General features: G+C 36.2%; 2 pseudogenes; both read right to left on the reverse strand.

Moving 5' to 3' along the window:
* Positions 1–628: 628 nt before the first annotated feature.
* LOC125200003 lies at positions 629–5,432 on the reverse strand (annotated as a pseudogene).
* Positions 5,433–10,176: 4,744 nt separating this feature from the next.
* Positions 10,177–14,695, reverse strand: LOC125200004 (annotated as a pseudogene).
* Positions 14,696–15,521: the final 826 nt, after the last annotated feature.

The raw sequence follows: 15,521 nt of genomic DNA on the forward strand, positions 1-15,521 counted from the left end.
CTCCAATCAATCTATCCCCCTCCCCCAACCCCCTTTTTTCCCTTGCTCCTTCCGCTTTAAAATTTCCTCATGATGGCACGTGATTGTCAGCCTTCTTTTCATCGATCAACCTTCCCGATCTTTTGCTCCACCGCTTTTTTTTAGTGAAATTCCCGCCGAGGAATTCATCAAATCCTTGGGCTCGGGGTTAGCTCTCTCATAAAATAGGTAAAACGCCTCACTTCCATCATTCTATGATTAGGACAAGATCGAGTAATCCCTTAACCGAGACCAATATTGGCTCGGGGACTTATCGTAGTCCGCTAATTCCGAATCTCCTTTTTGAGGGCATTGGTTTTGTTTGAGGGGAAGAAGTATCCAAATTCCAACTTAAAATCCTTTCGGTGAATTGAGTCCGATGGCGGCCTCACAACCAGTGTTGGCCTCTCCTTTCAAAGCAAACGGGACTGCGCGCACGATAATCCTCCTCCGTAGCATCATTCGGCCTCTTGGATTTTGCACAACTTGCTGAACTCATTTAGGAACTCATATGGACACTCATTCCTCGCCCGAAAAAGTAGGTAGAACGCCTAGCACGTTCGTCTTGATGTCGATGGACTTTTGACGCGATTCGAGACAATAGCATGGGTCATTCGCCATCTAGATGTGCGGCGAAAGAACCAATCTCGGGATCGCGTCCAGGGTTTTCCATATCAACGTGCTTCCTCTCTTCGAGTATCAGTTTCGATGATGACTTCGGGTCCTCTCGCAATTCCATGCTTCTACTTTCGAGCCAACGGAAATGGATCTCTTTTGTTAACCCGATGCGTGATATGGATGTTGACTCCTTGACCGCCACGATTGAGCGTTTGGGCCGACGAGTTACTCCAGTTTCTAAATCGTGAGCCCGTCAAAATGAAAAAAAGAAAAACAAATAAAGGAAATTAAAACTATATACGCCAAATCTCTAAACATGCAAACAAACTCGCCCTCCATCCCCGCAAAGGGGCCATTTGAAGAGCCCGAAGGGAAATGTGTTCTCGTGTGTTTGTAAATAATATAGTCGGGCTTCTCGTTCGAAAATCCGCTAGATCACGGGGTCTTGGAACTCGGAGAATCCTCAAAAACCCTTCCCGGGCGTTGGTACACAAACCTTCCCGCTTTTAAAACCCTCAACCACTGTACAAAGAACTAGTATAAGGAAGTAGGGGTCGAATCCACGAGATGGAGGCATAAGTAAACATGCAAGAGAATTGGACACTTGTTTTGGCTGCCACGCATTTTTGGGGTTGAGACTTAACTACTAGGCCCAGGAATGTAAATATTTTATTCTAATGCAGACTTGGGAAAATAACGGAGATATGAAATGCAAAAACAAGATGTAAACGAGACAACACCCCAGGATAACATATTACTAGCCCAAAATGAAAAAACTTTTCCTAAAAATGCCTAGACAGAGGAAAGAGGATCGTGGGGACCATTTCCCGAATTAGCAAAGTCCCGGATAAAAAGGGTCCAAAAATAACTAACAAAAAGGTGACTAACTTTTAGCTTTCTTCTCTAACGATCCTTGATCCCAAAATGCGGAAAACGGGGTAAACTTATAACCAAACGAAAAAGGAATTAAACCTTTAAAACCCACGATAAACCCTTTTTGAAATTGGGGATCTACTTTTCTAGACGAGGAAAAATGAGAAAAAAAACTAAACATCAAAACCATGCGAAATGAACAGATCCAAAAAATTTGGAGGGCTTCATCCTCTCCGGATCCAAGCCATCCCCAACATACCCCAAAAATTCCCTCCCCGATCACACAAATTCAACCCCAATTCAAACGATAAAACCTCCTTTTTCCCCACACAATTCAACTATAAAACTCGATCAATTCAAAAGCACCCAAAAGAAAACAAAAATTAATAACATGAAACGAAACCATAGCAAACAATTTAAAAACCTAAACAAGTGCAGTTCAAAAAATTTAAAAAAATGGGCCCGGGAACCAAAGGCCAAGGTGGGGAAAAGGGCCCAAACTTAAAACAAACTAGATTGTATCTTCGATCCGGGAGCCCGGTGTTACACAAGCTGATTCAAAAACCTTAAACCCGAAAAAAACCCCCAAACCCCAATCCCCAAGTGTGGTGAGGGGTTAAAAAAAGGGGAGTTTAAAAAGGATGATGATGTTTTTCTTTGTGTCCCGCGTACTCTTATTTATGGGGTGGAGCTTCTAGATTCCTTCCTTGTATTGCTCATTCCCCCCTTTTTTTCTGGGTGCCCCTTGTCGGGAAATTTCCTTTTTTTTTTGCCCAAAAATTCCCCGCAACTCCTCTCTTCCTAATTTGGCATTTTTTTTACACACTTGGCTTTAAAAACCTTATTAAACCTAGGAAATTTCAAAATTTTTCCCCTTTAAACCCAAAACATGAAATTGGGCCCTTTGAAGTATAAAATAACTTCATTTGGAGACAGTGGTACAAACATTTTCAAATAGTTATCTATGATGGTACAAACATAAACTTTTACTAACAAAATAGTTTTAGATCTTGTTTAAAAGGGGTATTATTTTTTTTTTAAAAATTTTGAACTTTAGCCGGGTTTTAGTATTTTTAGTAAATTTTAAATATGGTTTTTTAAAATATTATTAATTTTATACTTTTTGATACTCCTTTCATCCCATAAAAATACGGAAGAATAATTTGGTAAAAAAATTAAGACAAAATTGGTAAATAAAAAAGAGAGAGGAGGAGAATGATGGTTAAAGTAGTGAGTAGTGGATAGTGGGGCCCCAAATATCATTAGTGTTTTTATGGTGATATAAGTTGTAAATAAGTTGATATATATGAAAATAACAAATTATGGTAACTTTTCAAAAAAGGAATGCATAAATTTTTTTGGAATGGACGAAAAAGGAAAGTGCATATATTTTTATTTGGGGCGGAGTAATTTTCAATGAAATAAGATATTTTGCCCAAAAAAATTGTTTCTATACTGACAATCGTGAAAAGTTTGTTTTTGTTTGACAATATTTTAAGTTCGTGACCAATACGATAAAAAAACGGAGAGAGACGTATTGTATTGCTAGAGAGGATTAACTCCCAAAGAGATGTAATTGTATATCTAGACGGGGGTAACTCCCAAAGAGATGTATTGTATGTGCAATACCGAACAACAATAAAACAACCTAATTAATTAATGGTGTAAACTCTAACCAAGTGAATCTATGACTCATTAATATCGCAGATAGTCAACTCGTAATTAAGGATTCAAAATCAACTAGGAATGGATCAATACACTTTCTGTGTGAAGGTAAAAAGCATCTACATCATTAGCATTGTACTTATTGAGGAAAGATTAGGGGCCTTGGTGAATGGTTTGTAAATAAATAAATAAAAGAAAAAAATTGGCATGAGCATAGAGCAGTATATATAATTTCCATGATGAGGTCCAAAGATAAAATAGTGCATTTTGAGAAGTAACAAAACAATTCTACTTGGAAAATTTGGAGAAATCGTGTTCGAGACCATGATAGGGAAAAGGGGAAAGCGCAGATCAGCAAACTTGTTGATGTGATCCACGCTCTGCTGAGTTGTGAGAAGCTTATCCAGAAACGACCAGTCTCCGGTGAGCTTCTCATGTTGGATGAAGGAAGGCCCTCGCCCGGCGTTGGACGGAGGATATTTAGATCCATCAGTGGAAGCGACGACATGAATGAGGACGAAACGCCCGCTTGCTCGGGGCTCAGTAATTGCGGGAGATTCTGGTTGAATGCGGGCTCCAAGGTACAACCACCCACTGCGTGGTTATGGAAAGGTACCATCGGCTCCTCTTGCTCCATCTCCGCCTGAAACCCGCGGCTCAGGTTTTCTTCTTGAAAACCCTACATATCACCCATCCGTCCTCCTGTGTGCAGTGACAAACCAGAAATTTTAAAAAACCGGCGATAAAACTTAGTATAAAAATGATATTAAAATATCTTATTTTACCTATAGTGTCTTTGTAATTTGATGAGACACTAGATGATAATGACAATTAATGAACAATTTGTTAACAATATTTTATCTGCATTTTAGATGTAATAAAATTTGAACATACTTGATGTGGTCATGGTGAGGAGCGTTGTCGTCGTCTAGGCGGTATTCGTGCATGATCCAATCGGTCTTGTGGCCGTGGGGCTCGGCCCGTGTAGAAAACTAGGGTTTTCCTCATCCCGATCCTCCTTGAGTTGCTCATGTGGATTGCCTTGTCTCTTCCGGTCGCCTTTCAGAAACCAGCGGCCGTTGCCCGGTTTGTTCGGGTTCCCGTAGGGTACTTTTTGTCCTTGTGGCTGAAGAAGTACCATTCGTTTTGGGGACCCGACCCAATTCTACATTTCTCTGCATGTTACATTTATAATTTAGCCTTGTTCAAAATTAAAGAAAATGATAGTACTGACACTGGAATTTCTTCTCAAATAGTGCTGATTTCTTTGCAACATGCATCTCTATATATCTAACATTAATAAGGATATTAACAAATGGTTACTCAAAATTTTTCACGCAAAAAAGTATGTACTCATGCATGCACGAATTACTATAGTTTGATAATATTTATCTAGTATACATATAGTAATTATTACTATATTAATATATTATCTCAAATATTAACAAGTTATATTGGAATATTCTATTGCTCTTGTAGTTTTTAAAACTCAGAAGTATAATGCATCACAGATTCACAAGTTATCATAGGATGCTTTTCTGAGAAATTTGCAGTCAACATTTTCTCGATGAATTCAAAATCCTAATCACATTAATCTTTAGTAGTTCTAAAATATGATTAGTATCACGAACTCCATGGGGAAATAAAATAATTGAGTTATGGATCCAGTGACATATTACATGACTTCCACTTTATTTTGCCATGAAAGTCATAAATGGATTTTGCTCCCACTTTATACTTTATAAATTCTAGAGTCAATATCAAAGATCGTATAATTATTTAATTGGAAAACAAATTTTCTCCACCTATCACTTAATTATTCCTGTTAATGTTCTTTTTCCCCCCAACGTGATTAATTAAATCAATAAACATTTGAAATAAGTCAATATTCAAGTTTTAGTACTCCATTCACAGTAGTTTACATACAATATAAACATTTTATCTGCACATACTGCAGGGATCAAATCTACCAGAGAATGCATAGGAAATATTCAATGTTATACACTGCATAGCATTCATAAAATAATTTGACTTACAGATATAGAAAAGAATAAGGATTAAGTAAATGAATAAAAGTAAAAGAAATGCTAACCTTTGAGGTCCCATGGCTCGAGTTTGTTGAGATCGATTTTTAATGACATCAAAGTCGATAGGTTCGTATGAAACCTTCTTCTTGAGGTAATAATAGAGTAATTCCTCATCTGTTGGATGGAATCGGAATCCCGGTGGAACTGACAGCGCCCATTTCCACCTCCCATCATATTCTGATATATTATCTGCATCAAATAAAAGAGAAAAATTAACTGACAGTGTAAAAAGTTATTATCTACTTCTTCATGTATGAACTCGAGGAAGATGAAGATTTTCTTTGTTTTAAATTCAAGATCTACACCCCCTTTGCAACTTTCATGGAGTATCTGTTTGGGGAAAAGAGATCTCCCCACCTTTCAAAACCAGATGAAAAAAGAGAGAAGAAGCCTAGTTTTATGATCATATATGTATATGTGTTCACAAACCAGAAACCCTATAAAACAATTGCTTAAAAGATTCAAATATGAAAGTTATATGAAACTTCACAAAAGATATGGCCAAGAGAAATGAGCAAGGATATAAACTAACATATGCTTTTTCATGAGCAAAGTGAAAATTTTACATCCTTCCCATCTCCCTGCAGTTATGCTAGCTGGGAGCATAATTTGGAGGAGGCTAGGGAAACAATACATAAACAAAGATGAAACGAAAGCAGATGGTATGGCGCAATAACAAGAAGATAAAGATGAGGAGAAGAGGAAGCAGACCTTGTTAGGGTTAGGAAATTGTATTGAGTGTTTGGTAAGAAAAAAAGAAGACAAGTAGAAAGAGAGGAAGCAGGTGGAAAGTTTAGAAACAATTTCTGGTTGAGAGCACACAAATCGAGTGTCGTTAAAAGAGGGACCAAATGTGAAGGCCAAGATTAGATTGAAAAAGAAAATGAAGAAATAAATATAGGAAAAATTGGAAGTTCTGCCTACCCTATATTGCCAGCACCTGGAATACGGGAATAGGATTGATCTTAATAAAACTAAATTTAGTACATATATTTTTAAAAAAGGTACTAGTAATAGTTAGACTGCGTAAATATTTTGTGGGAGCTAGGTATAATTAAATTATATTCGTGCATGCAAGGAATTATGAACGTGTGATTACTGCAGAAAATAGTGAAATAAAAGAGTTGGGAAAAAATGTCGTTGAACGGGAAAACCCTTTTATCCTGCATTTAATTGATTAAAATCTGCGTTACTGTCAATTAGTATTTCTTTTTCTCAGTCAAAACTATCATCTTCCGTCATTTTTTGTTTTATTAATATTACTAATTGTTAATTGTTTTGTATGAATTGATATATGTCCCCTTTATGTGTGGAACCATCCGAGTCAAATTAAGAATGGACGAAATTCCTCTATTTTCTATTAGCCTCCAAAATTTTGTACATGCGCGTGTACAATTTAGTGCAACTAAATATTTCGAAAAAAAGGGTATGTGTTGTTCCTTTTCGGTCAAGGAATTGAAATTCTGTTTGGTGACATATGTTAAAAGGGCAGAAAAGTCTTCACGTTAATCGCCGACTAAGTTGTTATGATATTTAATAACATAGTAATATAATAGAATAACAAATTATCATCGAAACTTTAATACTAATATAACAAGTGATCAGAGAGTTTGATATCATTAATTAAATATGATGGGTTGATACAACAAAAACATGAACCAGTTAAATTATATTTTTGTTTCTGGAATCAAAAGTTACATTTTAATTCCTGAGATAATTTTTTTTTTTTTATGAAAATGAAATTCGATAGCCATGGAAATGGGGTCGGAAATTTGAGTTTATATATTTATAACATCACACTGCACAAAATTAACGAGAAATATGGACAATTGAAAAAAAAAATCAGGCTGAGTACTAGTACTAATTTATAGAAGTCGGAAAGGAAGAAACTAGTACTTGATAATATACAACAAGTACTAATTTATTAATGTTTGATTGGTAAGATTTTCCCTCCAATTGAGAAATCAGAGATTCAAGATTAGTCATCTAAGAGGGCATTTGGTTTGATTTGAGATTAAATAGTAGGTTTTGGTTTACGATATTCAACCCCACAATCTAAATTAGATGAAAAATATGGAATATTTAGTCATAGCTTACCCCTTCCAACTAAAATAATATCACAACTCAATCCTAGATTATATTTTGGACTACTTTATCTAAAACACCGTTTACCATCTAAGGAATCCTCAATAATGAGCAGAAAGAAGTTGTTGGGGGTAAATTACATCCCCCGTATCAGCAAATTAGTAAAGTTAGGCACTAGCTATATAATGGTTATCCCAATTCCGTTGTATAATGTTTTTTGCGAAATGCTTCAAGAAAAAAACCCGCGAGAATTCAATGAAGACAATATTTTACAAATGCAGTTTGGTGTGCTCTGATCTATGATGCTTTAGCACTCTATATAGTGCTATTACACTGCATAGAGTGAAACATTCCATGTAAAGTTGTAGCAATAACGTGCTTTATTGATCTACACATGCACGCTACACGAGTGCTCAACAAAATGTCGAGAGCAGTGGCGGACCCAGGGGCTACCGCTGTGATATCAACAAATCCATGTGAAGAAAATATCGCTACCATAAGTAGTTGAGTATGTGCAACACCCTTCCAATTTTCATGATTTCTCGCATATATTTTGCTTTTATTTTACGCACACATAAAAAGCTTAGCTTACATTTACATATTTGTGGCCGCAACATTTTCCGTATGGTAACATGCTAAATAAAATATGACTTTGCATTTAAAATGAATTTGAAGTACTACTATTATTATGAATACGCTTGCTCATATATGTAGAATTAGAAAGAAACATTATACAGAAAGGAATTGGGGTGGAAATAATCCAAATGCTAGGAGGATCCAGTTAATGACAGCTCCCTACGGCACGCACGTGAGAGGGGCATGAAAATAGGAAAGCAAATTCCTCAAAATCCGTGGACATATATACATAGTTACATACCATATAAACAAGTTGCTATTATTTCTGGGCCAAATCAATTCCTACGTTTCCCCTCTTCTCCTTTTTCACATTTCACTTAAATTACGCCACCATATGAATACCTGGTCAAACACGGACACTAAATCACAATTAATCCTCAATATCCAATTCAATTACTATTATCTTATACACTACCAACTCCCTAAATAACATATTCACATTCTTTCAACCACAATAATCCTATTTTGTTTCAAAATCAATTTAATGACCCCCTAATCCATTTATGCATATTATGTATTTTGATAGGAGTATAAACTAGAGTAGCCATCCTTTGAAATTCAAATGGATTTAAAACCCAAGAAAATAAACAGTGGTAGTGGTACATGCTGACGATGCCGTCGCCTTCACAATTTTTTGATAATGAACAATGAATGTATTGCATGAGAATCAGTGCAGCGATTGTATTTTCGGGGGAACCCCATAATTAAATTTCACGGGATAGGAAACTCCAGGTAATCAGAAACTTCTATTCTTCAACAAAACAATATTCAAATACCAAGGTACACATATAAACATGCATAGATCTTTTCCCCCCTACAGCTTTTAATGCTATACTTTCATTTTTTATGAGGGCATGAACATGCATGGATACCCCTCAAATTTGCAGCCTGTTTTTTTATCATCAAATACTTCACCAGCACTACTTCACACAGGGCATAACTACAATGCAACCACCATATTGAAAGAAAAGGGGGCCCAAATTTGTTTATTTGGGTCCTTCGTTTTTATTCCTGATTAGACCCTCCGAAAGGGATCAAACTTAAACGAGCTTCTTTTTTAGTTTTGGACAGATTAGACTGAACCCTTATTCAGCGGCTAAAAAGCCAGTTGGGTCCGCTATCTGTTGTATCCAATGGGGATATATGTAAACATTCTTATGGTGTTGGAGGCCTTTCTGTGGCCAATGTTTACAAAGTTACCCCTGCAGCTTAATTAGCTGATACAAAATGTGCCTGAAACCACAAGTTGCGATAAAAAATAACAGCAAAGACACGGCAGAGTCAAGATCAATCCAAATCTAGACTAACTAGAATAAAGAAAATCATAGTATCAAATTGCATAACGATGGTACTGGTTCCAGCTAATGAACAGTAGTCCCACAAAAAATAAAAACCCCTTTACAGAAGGGGAACATGCATAAAAAGTAATTAAAAATCAATGCATTTAAATTAGTCAGCAAGACTCTAAACAATAGTATATGCATATACATGCGGCAATAAATGATTGTGCTGGGTTTTAATCAGCGTTGTTTATTGTATAAGTATTGCTTGCAGAGAGAGAACTTCTCCTGCGACATATAGATCTTTGATTGAAAAGGTTATCCGTGATCCTTACTATTTTTTGTGATGCATAGATTAATTACAATGGAATCATATGACATGGTTATTCTTCTTTTTCATAAGACATCAATCTAAAGGAATTAGTTCATATTATGTGAATTAGATTGTTGAAGTTTAATGACTTAAAAGAAATTTTTTCTAATTTCAAAATATATTGTCCATCCATCTCATAAATTAGTAAAATTATTAATTTAATCATCGACTAAATATCGCTTTTTGTTAGTTGATAGATTTTGAGCACGCCATGGTTATGAATTTAATGGAGAATATTCTATAGCAAAATCCGTAATGTTTGAAAGGAGTGCACCAAAATAACCATAGCCCTTCAATATTTCAAATGGTTTTTGCATCAGAGGGGGTACATCTATCTGAAGGAAACCAAAGAAGGAACCTGTTATTCCTCATTGGCTTCATCCAGAGCAATTATTCATCCTAGAACCAAATTTGGCTTTGAAACAACAAGCGAGCATATGCCAGGCGTTTGGGCACCAATGGACAGAACAAACCCTTCATATGTACTGTCCAGACTAAACCGGGAAAAAATATCCAAGTCGAACATCTTCAAGAACTTGGATTAGACATCAGTTGAAGGGATCTCTGCCCTTTCATCCATGTTTTTGGGGGGCATCAGGAAAAGGGGGAACCTGAAACAATGTATTAGCAATTTTGAATTAGAGCAAATGCAAACATTTTAATACTATTCTGCCTTTCATCATCTCCACTAAATCCTTTACTTGTAAATGATTGAAAACTCACTTTAATGCATACAATATTGGCCAATTTCTGCTTCTGTCCCCACAAAAAACCCTTCAACCCCCCAAAAGTTTTTTAATTGGGGCACTTTGAACCCCCCAAGAGATAGTCTCAAGTAACAAAAGTGAACCCTGTTTTTCATCAGAAGCAAACTTTCTGACAGCTTTTTTTTTCATAATGCTTGGGATACAAGAGAAATAATGTTTCTTTTCTATTAACTCATTATTCATATGAGTAAAGGCCCCTTAATCTTGCACATTTATAATTTTATTGGAAAATGAACACACCATCAATTTGGGCCCAAATTTAAATTTTTGATTGTGAGAATTAATTTTTTTCGGGGCCCAACCCCCTCAGATTGTGGGATATTCGGGTTTTAAAATCATTCAGGGTTTTGTTTTTTTTGGGGTATAAATTGTCAGTCCTACCCTATCAAATTGTCTGGCTATTCGGGGCCCAACCCTGGGGTTCTGTTGAAAGGGGGGACTTTATCTTGAAATTTAAAGTGGGAAAAACAATTCTACCTCCTAAATGCATCGGGACTTGTATCACTTTCTACAATGGTTAACTAGAAAGCAAACAAATTAGTTGAATCATACAAGGAAAATAAGGGGATCTTTCATATTGATGAGAATCTTATTAAGAAGTTAACAAGATCATGAACATATGTAACTTAGATAAGATTTTTAAGTTTTTACCAAATGCAACAGGCAATTTGTCTGTTAGAATAAAAGAACTAATATGATTGGACCTTTTATCAGGTATAACTAACCCCATTTCATGGTAGATCCATAATATGGAAGTTCGAGATATCAGGCCAATGCCTATTTGAAACAAGAAACTAGATATTAATAAGATAATTTTTTATCATGCTTAGCCTACAAGCCCTTAATGTATTCACCTAGACATTTCATACAAGCAATTATCATGGAGGCGTAGAGAAATTTCTTACCATTTGAACTAGCACTCTCTGCATTGGGGTTGTGGCATCACTCCACGTAGGATAAAGCAATTGTTGACGAAGTGTTCCCAGACCATATATGGCTTCTGAGGAAGGAATAATACACCTCTTGCATTTCTCTTTTCAAGAATATCCACTCAGGTATCATCTTATCCACTTTAGTTATTTCAGAAGAAGCCACATCATTAGGAAGGCATGGTGAAGAATCCTTGCATATTTATCTAGAATTTTATTGTTCCTTTGCCAAAGCTCCACAGACCAGCAATAGCTCTTAGTAGCGAAGTTTTACCACTTCCACTAGGACCTGTAATCTGTTAGTGCAGCTATGCATCAGCTATCCGACCATTGTCTAATCTCCCTTAAAACGCACTAACAACAAGATAACAAAGTACTAACCAGAAGATGTTCTTTCTCAAAGATCTCCAGAGACAAGTCCCTAATAAGAGTAGCTTTGCTTGGAGCCATAAGAGTCAAATTCTCAAGCATTATAACTCCCGCCTCTTCCCAGGGGGATAGATCCATTAGATGCACTAGAATCATTTATGTTGCAAAACTCACGAACAATTTCTTCACTAGGGTCAGCCTCACTTCTAGTTTCGCTCTTACTTAAAAGATCATCAAATTCACCTGAAATGTGAGTATTAGAGAATTTAGCATAAATTCACAGGCATAAATGCCAGCAGCAGTTGACAAGAACAGCACAAATAATGGTTTACTAATATGCTGAAGAGATGCATAATTTAGCACAAACAAATTCTAAACTTGTATCCGTTTGATTGTTGGAGTTCAATTAATCATGGTACTTGTATGATGGTAGGTTATATCAATAGAACTTGACATTATAAGTGCTAAAATTTATCCTGTTTCAAATAATGTTGGCATTAATGAATATATGGAATAATCAGTACCCAGTCGATCTATAACAGCAGAAAAGCACTAATAGCCTGAAATTGGTAGATAATAAGGAAACATCTCCAAGTATGTGATTGAAAGCAGACACAGACTGATTTATGACTCCAAATTCAATTTTTCCAGAAAAATACATAGGTGCAACAACTGCTGCTGGAAGAATCTGGATCAGGTACCGGTAACCACTAGTGAAGAAGTCCAGATTTCTGGAAGATAACAATAATTTCTGTAAATTTAAAAAGGTGAAAATTAAAAAACTTGTAGAATCGTAACCAATTATGACATGCTCCAAAGATGGGAAAGAAATCAAATCAATGTTGTTTAAACTTTAATGGTCAGCTGACAGTGCATTAGCAATAGTGCAATACTAATAGGATATTTTCATTCTGGTGTTCTTTCTGCTTTCAGCATGCATCCATTTGCTTCTTTCCTACTCTCTGAAGAACCAGACAAACATTAGCCAGTTGACACAGCAATTTGTCTTATGTAGTGAGTTTCAATAATATAAAACTTAAACACTTGAATTCAGAGGTCAGCAGGAATGTCCAAGGTGCAATGGTATATCAATATGGCTGCATTTGCATATTCAGGATTATCTGTTTATTTGGTTTTCTATAGAAGACTATGCTAGAGTCAAAGTCACAGATTTTGATGAAGCAGTCTTTCCTAACCTTGAGTAGAAAATTAATAGGACTACAACAAACAAAGAACCCACATTGCAACTCATTAGAAGGAAGAAGGAAGAAGAATCTATAGGTGTAATAGCCCAAAAGGACACAGAATGACAGAATTTCAAAGTTTATGTTTAGAGGAATTAATTGAAAACTTTCCATACACTTTGATTTTCAAATGCACTGCTAAATCGCTCAGCAGTAATAGGATCTCGTTTTCCTCGCCACCATAAAAGGCAATGGACTCAGCATTTTCTCTAACCCGGACAAGTCCATATCTGAAATCTGCTTCTTTCTTCTCTTGCAGGAAGTTCAGAGTGACCAAGTCCTAAGGAAAGACAGTTCTTATTGTTACGAAGAAAATTAAAGCACTGAAACTAAAAGGGCATAGGAATTATAAGGATGCAAGCTCAACAAATCAGTTCTAATAACTACTTGTGATTGCAGAGGAAAAATGAGAAAGTTACCCTCCCAAGGTACATACTGATAGCTGTTCCACCAGCGAGTATGCAAGGAGTACAGCAAAAGCGGTGGATAAATGCTGTACAAAATATTACTGAAAGATATCAAGTCCACGATAGCATTGAACAGCATCAAGGAAAATGCAAGAGCTGTCCCGGTGAAAGCACTCAAATCGTCAACAATCCGCTGGTCAGGATTATCAATTATTGACTGAGATTGTATTTTATAGAACATCTGATTCTTCATATACCGATCCATATAAAAACTTGTCATCCAAGATCTCCATCTCAAAGAAAGAGTATCCTTGCATAATCTCTCAAAACAAAAACCTGAAACAGTAGCAAATTTAATAGGGATAACACAAACTGAACAGAATTCCAAACTACCTACCATTATACATGGAGAGGGGATAACAGAACTTAGGAAGCATCCTGACTCAAAAATACAGACCTGTCATATTTGATAAAGAGCTGAAGCAATCACTAGAGAAACACACTGTCTTGCTTGTAGATAAATGGTAAAGTGCGTGAATTTGAATTCAAGTACATAAATGGTTCAACCATTCTCATAGTGGTAAGATGAATGCACATTATCATTTTAGTAGTCTAGGTTCACCCAGCAGTTGCTCAATTGCCTTCTACACTGCAATCATATAATCAAATACAAGCAAAAAAAATATGCATGGACAATTCACCTACATCTCTTGGCAATAACTCAGAATATTGTACTCGATGTGAAATACTATGTATGTTGACACTTCCAAATAAGATAGAAAAGACTTAAGAAGATCAATACCTAAAAAAGGGGGATTGTGCTCCCCGGAATTCCACCAGCAAATGCCGCCAGGTAGTACACTAACTGCTTGGTGAACCGTTCCTGATCCTTGTCTTCCACAAATCGAAAAGTGTCACCCCATCAACAAATCAAACAACAACAATTAGAAAAAAAAAGAAAAATCATACCGGCGAGGGCGTTAAAGAAGTCGCGGCCGAGGAAATTGAAGCCGACGCTTATCGCAGAGTTCCTAAGGTGAGAGAAAAAACGGTGGCGAGCCGCCACCTGGCCGCGGCTCTATCGTCAGAGAACCAATACGGCGCAGCCACTCCAAAACCTTTGAGCTAAATTCTGCACATCTGAGGCTTCCTCTGGAGATCGATTGTAACACAAACAGTTCAATTTTCACTCAAACTAATGCGAACAATAATAGTAGTGGTAAGTATCTAACGCAACCTCATTGGATTCGCGGCGGAACCGAAGACGAACTCGCGACGGAAACTGAAAACGACGCGGTTACGCTTTTTCCTTCTCGAATAGACGAGCATTGAAGCGTTAGGCATTAGTGCGAAATGGTGTGTTTCAATTGGTAGCCATGGCAGCCGCTTCAAGTGCTGCTTTCACCGTGAAATTTTGCACCAGCAGGTAGGTCGGGAAGTGAGTGATCATTTTTCCGACGCATCCCAGTTTTGTTACCGATGTTAACTGGCCAACTCTGTTTGTCGGGTTATGCGATTATTATTGGCCATCAGTTTTTTAACTTTTTGGATTATAAATTATTTGTTTTTAATTTTAAACCTCAATTTTTGGACTTACTGATCACATTTCAGGAATTTCACTACTCCTATAATTTTTTAACTAATAGTATTAAAAATTTTAATCTTTCATAAATGTGTATACAAATAAATACTATTATATGCCATGCCAATTAATCTAAGAGTGACAATTTTCGAATAGGAATCTGACGAAATTCTAAAATTTTGGGTTGGTCGGCTTATTGGATCCGTGTCCTATCGGTTGACGTTAACCCGATAATTTCGGTTGGGATGGATAACTCATTAAGAAATAATATTATTATTTTTATTATTATTTACAAAAATATAATTTATTTTAATTTTTTAATTTATTATAAATCAAGTTTAAATTGTAGTATAAAACAGATTTTAATCGGGAAATTAGGTTAAAAATAAGGTTTAATCATGTAATATCGGTTGTCATTATCGTGTCATGTCAACCCAAATTATATCGGTTATTAACAGGTTGTGTTCGAATTAGCGTGTTCGGGTTTAAAGGTAGCATGTTGGGGGTGTTAGGATTTATAGTTTTTTTTAAAGATCGAGTTCGATTGACCATCAGTTGAGTCGATATCGATGACCAATAGTACCCAAT

Source organism: Salvia hispanica, unplaced genomic scaffold, assembly GCF_023119035.1.
Source record: "Salvia hispanica cultivar TCC Black 2014 unplaced genomic scaffold, UniMelb_Shisp_WGS_1.0 HiC_scaffold_772, whole genome shotgun sequence".
Lineage (NCBI taxonomy): Eukaryota > Viridiplantae > Streptophyta > Magnoliopsida > Lamiales > Lamiaceae > Salvia > Salvia hispanica.